This window comes from Paralichthys olivaceus, chromosome 12 (assembly GCF_024713975.1).
Source record: "Paralichthys olivaceus isolate ysfri-2021 chromosome 12, ASM2471397v2, whole genome shotgun sequence".
Taxonomy (NCBI): domain Eukaryota; kingdom Metazoa; phylum Chordata; class Actinopteri; order Pleuronectiformes; family Paralichthyidae; genus Paralichthys; species Paralichthys olivaceus.
In genome coordinates this window covers 18,343,129-18,349,128 of record NC_091104.1, presented here as the reverse complement: position 1 = coordinate 18,349,128, position 6,000 = coordinate 18,343,129, and the positions used below count along the sequence as shown (strand labels likewise).

Below are 6,000 nucleotides of genomic sequence, written 5' to 3'. Positions count from 1 at the left end.
ATGGCAGCAACTTCAACCGACCCACATTTCTACCATGATTCCCAACAACCGCAGCCCCAATGGGCCCGGACAGCACCAGCACCGTCCTGTGGGCATTATATATACAGAGTGAAATCATAACAAACCTCATCCTAAACTGGATCCCCACCACATGACTTCATTCTGGGTGTGGGAATCGTGGTGTTCAATCAAAATACACTGCTCATGACCTCAGTTTGGACAGATCTTCCTCTTTTGATACCACATGACTTCATATGTGGGGAGGAAGGGGTCTGTCAAACAAATGCGCTTTGTATTTTAGAGTTTATCTTCGCTAAGAATCACTCTGAGTGTCACACACAGGACAAGTAAAAAAGGTAAAAAAAAAAGAAAAAAAGTCTTTCAGGTTGTTCCAAAGCTAGAGAACTCTTGGATGACCTGATATCAGGTGCTTGGGAAAGTCAATTAACAAATGAGGTGAAGGAATGAAAAGAGACAGAAACTGTCCTTCATCTTTCTTCATGCTGATCTCTTGATGTATTTGTGTCTGCTGAAGTGTGTTTTCATTTTAGTGAAACATTACGTCAGACCCGCACCCTCATAATTCAGCAGCGGCTGAATGTGTGAATAAAAGCTGCTCTTAGGTTAGACGTGCGTTCACTGCAACACAAAAGACCTAACAGAAGAGGGAGGGAATGTGTCCGTCTGACATAATTCCTTTGTGAGTTTATCTGTGTCTTTTTGTTTGCTTTGGTTTCCACCTAGTGATAAGCGTCATTATGTTCGCCAGGCGTCTCCCTGGGGTGACCAGACAAGACTTTCTCTATAAGGATAAAAATATACTGGCGTTGAGTTGAAATCCCATGACTGCATCATATATAAACTATATAAATATCAGCAGACTGAAACCGTCGTAATCATGAGATGATAAACATGAAGCAGAAACGCAGAACGGGGTCAAGCTGGAAACGCTGAGATTTGACACGCTCTTTTTTTTTTGCTTTAGTATTTTTTAAGACCATGTCCACTTGGCCACATAATAAATCTATTAGAGAAAAGGGCATAGGATGTAAAAGGATGTAGAGAATGATTTTACCTTGAACATAAAACTCATGATGTTGTCGATTAAACTGTAAATCTCATTACTTATTTGACTTCATGTGTTCATGTCTGAAAGTGGATTAACAAAGGTTAGCATGCTAACAGGGTAAGGTTGACGTAGTACATGGTAAACCATTATACCTGCATCAGCTTGTCACTATTGACACTCTGAGCATGTTAGCATGCTTACTCAGTATGTCAGTATGTCTTTGACCTCTTTTGGACCCTGGAGGCTCAAACATTCGATGATGACTTGATGACCATAAATCCCTTTGACCTTTGGTCCTGTTCTGACCTGTAACTTCCAACCTGAGTGATCTGTTCGCCAGTGGACAGCTCCAAGTTACTGGTGTGACCAAGTTCAATGCGCATTGGCGACGCATTTGAGATCCAATCACTCAGACCATATTCGGAAGGAGTAGCCTGATACATCCCTGAAACACAAACTCAAACACAGAAGCAATTCTACTCCTCTGCTATGTCTACTCTTAAAGGTGCAATATGTTTTCTGCAGAGGTGAACCTGAGCCAGATTGCAAGTTATACTGCACATTCTGGGGTTTTATGGCCACTAAGGATGGGGTTGTCAGTCATGGTCTTAATTCTAATTTCTTTTAAGGGCCATTAAAGTAAATTTACCTTGTGCTGTACACAATAACAATATTTTAGTTTGCCTTAACATGATCCCAAAAGTAAAAAGGTAAACCAAGGTTAAGCGTGTTTACTTCCCCTCAAATTCCTGCATGTCCTGTGCCAACAGTACCTTGGCAGCAGCTATTCCAATTGATGCAGGGCACAATTACTGCACCTCAGCTTTAGCTCCCCGACCTGATTTAGATTGTTTTCTACAAGCAGGGCCAAAAAGCCAGTCTAGTACCCAAGGTCCCAGGGAATTTGACCACTCGCACTCCTAAGTCAGCAACTGGTGGTTCCATGTACCACTGTTATAGGGCTTGAGTGGCTGCTGTCACCGGACTTTCCCAGCATGAGAAAATGGTACGGTAGGGTTCAGCTGTCACCAAGGGGTCAGCAGCAGCAAGGGAGAATTAGTTGTGCAGCATGAGAGCCAAGACATCTAGCATTCAGCTAGCCTCAGCTGCTAACAGCACCCCGCGTTGGCAGGAGTGGACAAGTTAAATATAGGGCCATACTTTTAGTCTCTGTGTGACTCTGGTCAAAAGGAGTCGGGAGGGAGTATGGAGGATGCAGCTGAGTGAAAAGATCTGGCCCCGTGACAAGATTGGACATCACACCGCACCTCTGCTCTTCCACCGGGTAACAGCCCCCTTTCAACTGCTGAGAGGCTGTGTAACAGTTTTTTCTTTTTTATTCTCATACTCTGGTCCACTGGCTTCTGGGAAGGATAGAGGGAGGAAAGAAAACGAGAGGTGTGTTTTAGAGTAAGAGTGCTGGGCAGAGGAGAACTGGATAGGCTGTGGGAGTGAAAGACGAAGAGGCAGGGTGAGAGAGAGGGAAGTTACAGTGCTGTGTTAGTGCTCTCTACCATTCCCTCCCTGACCCGAAGAACTGATAGAGGACAGACAGAGAGAGAGAGAAAGAGAGAGAAAGAGAGATGGCTCTTGGCACCACTCAGTAGCAGACGCCACAAGTGGACCACACAAGCAAGAGGATATTAGTGGACACTCAACTCCTCCGAGTGCCTTTTTTTTTCTTGGATTACTTGGTGTGGCTGCTAATTGCTTAAACCTGGGAACAGCACAACGGCAGGTAAGTCAGCTTCTCCTGAGTTTCTTTGATGATGCTCCTGTTCCTCTTGGTCTTGTGGGATATTTCCGGACACGACAATGTGCTTCTATCCATCTGGTCTTCTTTACGGGAAAAGGGCTCAGGTACAGGTGCTGCTGTGGCCGAACTGTCATCAGTTTTACAAACCCAACGAAATGCAACCTCCTGGCTCCACTTGAGCTGAATTTAAACCATGTGAATGAAACAAGTCATCCCCGGGAGCGTGTAATCAATTCAGCCCATTTTAATATATTCAAATAGTATGGATTTCTACATTTTGAATTAATTACTCAGCCACAAGAAGACAAGGGACTACTCTTAGTGCTGTCAATGGCAATACAGATTTGGCATTGTGGCTATGAATGCATAAAAGACAGTGGTATGAATCACATGTTATATCGCTGTATGAATAAGACAGTTTAGTGTGAGGGCTTTTGTGCGTTGCATGTGGGAAGAGAAACCCACGTCTCCAGAGAACATGGGTTATGGTGCACTGAAATGATATGATACTTAGCTTATAGGTTGGTTGATGTTTGGAAATCATATGCACACACGCACTCATGCAACCTTTGTCCTCCCACATCCGCCAACTCCGACAGCACCATGCACCTCTCACTGTTGCACTTACTGCACACACACACACATACACTAGAGTGCGAAGACACACACCACTGCTTACCATTAGGAGGCATTCACAGACTGCAGCGGGATGACATCTTTCATCCTGAATATTTATGGGCTGTTATGACGCCAAAAATGAATTCCATTTCATTCACATGAGGTCATCACCCTTTCATGGAGGCACATGGCTCCTGCTGTAGACGCTGACCATTTGTCAAGGCGCACATCACCTTATACTTCAATAAGAAGAAGAGAAAGAAAATGTGAAATGTGTCTAACTCACAAAATGGGAATGTAGTGCAGGTGTGGTTCAGGCTGCTGTCAGTGTCCAGAGCCTCACCCTTCCTCTCCCCCGCTGCCTCCCACCCTGTCCAGCTGATGTGGCCTCTGTGCACCCGGTGATATCACTGCCGAAACAAGACGAAGAGGGCTGGTGCAGAGATATCACTCATTAACATTGTTGTGCAAGCTCCAGCTTTATCTGAACACATCCTCTCTGGCCACCGCGAAGTCTGCGGTGGAGCTCAGTCAGTGAAATAGCCACTTGAAAAAGACAGATATGTGAGTGTTGACTGGGCAGTTTGTCAGTCTCAATATGTACATGTATCAGTTGTACTGTAAATCAATATTACAGCCCCTGTTTAAACTGAAACCAAGTGAGCATGAGTGTTTGCCAAAGCGGCATTGATTTGAGATGCGTTAAATTTCTCACTGGTTACTTCATCACATGACTATAGCTCTGTGTCGCCTGACTTGTTTGCTAATGCAGATGGTGACATAGTTTATCTTTCAGGGGTAGCATTACCTCATCAACGTGTGCATGATGTTATAAACCCAATATTAACCTTAAATTCAATATTCATGTATCATGTTGTATTTTAACTGTGTTTAAAATCAGAAGTACTATTTTGTGTCTGTGGGACTTCTGTGGATCTTTTAATGGGGGGGGGGGTTCAATATAGTTACATATACCTTTTTATAGTTATTTGGGAAAATTAAAGTATATACAGAAATAAACAAAACACAAAAAGTAGATATTTCTTTGCACACCATAGACTATATTTAAAATTGGACACATGACAGCTCCCCAAAAGTGAAGCCTAAGTGTCTCAGTTGCCCCCTAGTGGCTGTCTGCAGCATAGGTCTTAAATTTGGTATTTTCCAATACGTTGTTGATGATGAAAAATGGGGTAAAACGACATGAGCTGACACTGACTCGCGATTGGTTGAATGCGTGTATCAGTGACACCTCAATATCTTGACTCTATCCCCAGATGGCTACTACAAAGACTCTGGTCACAAATGCACAAGATGGCATTGTTCATATCCAGGATATTTAAGATTAGTGAATAGTCTCGATAGTGGGAGGAAGTGGACACATGTTGCTTATCTTTATAAATATAGTTTATGGTAGTTATGGTAGCCTATAAAAGGTTGCAATATGACTGCTTCATCATTTGAACTGCAACAACCCATGTGTGTTGCACAAAGAAGGGGAATGAACGTGTAATTGAACCTTTGTTTTGAGGAAATGCTCACCTCTTAAGACAAAGCTTTGGACAATATACAAAAGAATATAAGCAGATATAAAAATATAAAAATTCTAATGTCGGTATTTTAGTGGGCTAATGCAATGGCGAAGAGAATCTTTCCTTTAAAAATTATTTTTCAACATACACATTAACCCCATTCCTTTCTTATGACTCTATGCATTTGTGTTGTATGCAGGTGTCTGTGTGTGCATATAGGCCACTTCATCCAAGGATATCTCTATGTGCATGCACAGAGATGCACTATAATGGGAGGTGGAGCTGCATTGCTGCCAGCATAGTCAGTGTCTTTCCCATACGTCTGGTGGGCCTCAACAACAGCTGTCACTGACATATGCACAGCTCCAGTCGTATGCAGGCCTCTGGTCTTGAATTCTAAAAATGCAGTTTAGACACATTTGGATGTTTCGCAGAACTGCGGCGCGTATAACTCATGCTCTCCTGGGTTTAAAAATAAGTCCTCAAAGTCCATAGCAACCCAAGATCTTCTTAAGACCATTTGATATGTGATGTGAGATACTGGCTATAAACAGTAGATTGATTGTTAATTGGAACTTGACATGGAGTAAATTTAGAAGTAGTGCGGTCATTCACCAAGTTCCTGTGTAGTAATATTACGTGTGTTGCAAATGCTTCAAATACATTGAAGGTTGTATGTATTTTTTTAAAGTATTTTCCGTATACAGTCTGGCTATCTCGTAGAAGAAAGGTTTGAGGTAGATTCAACAAGAGGAAATATTATTTGAATTCATTCCCACCCTTTCTATCCAACACATGCTTTCCTTCTCTCAGCCATGTTTTTTTTCTCTGGGGAAATGACATAATGTGTGATGATGACAGCTACCCAGAGACCTCATCTGTCCAGTGATAACTCAGAGTATGAGAAAGTAAACCAGCATTTTTCTACTAAAAGAACAGTAACAGTTGATCTCTGTGGTTGATTGTTAGTTTGTGGTGCAGATTCAACACCACACTGTTATTTCAAACAACTGTCAGCAGAAGTC

General features: G+C 42.5%; 1 protein-coding gene across 2 annotated transcripts in view; it reads left to right on the top strand.

The window, feature by feature from the left end:
* The first annotated feature begins 1,728 nt into the window (after positions 1 to 1,728).
* The window catches only part of LOC109628126 (filamin-A-interacting protein 1-like), a 23,582-nt gene continuing 19,310 nt past the window's right edge, over positions 1,729 to 6,000 (top strand). For both annotated transcript variants that reach the window (XM_020085058.2, XM_020085057.2), the window contains exon 1: positions 1,729 to 2,807. The gene's annotated coding sequence lies outside the window, so the exon portion shown is untranslated. The remainder of the gene's footprint in view (positions 2,808 to 6,000) is intronic.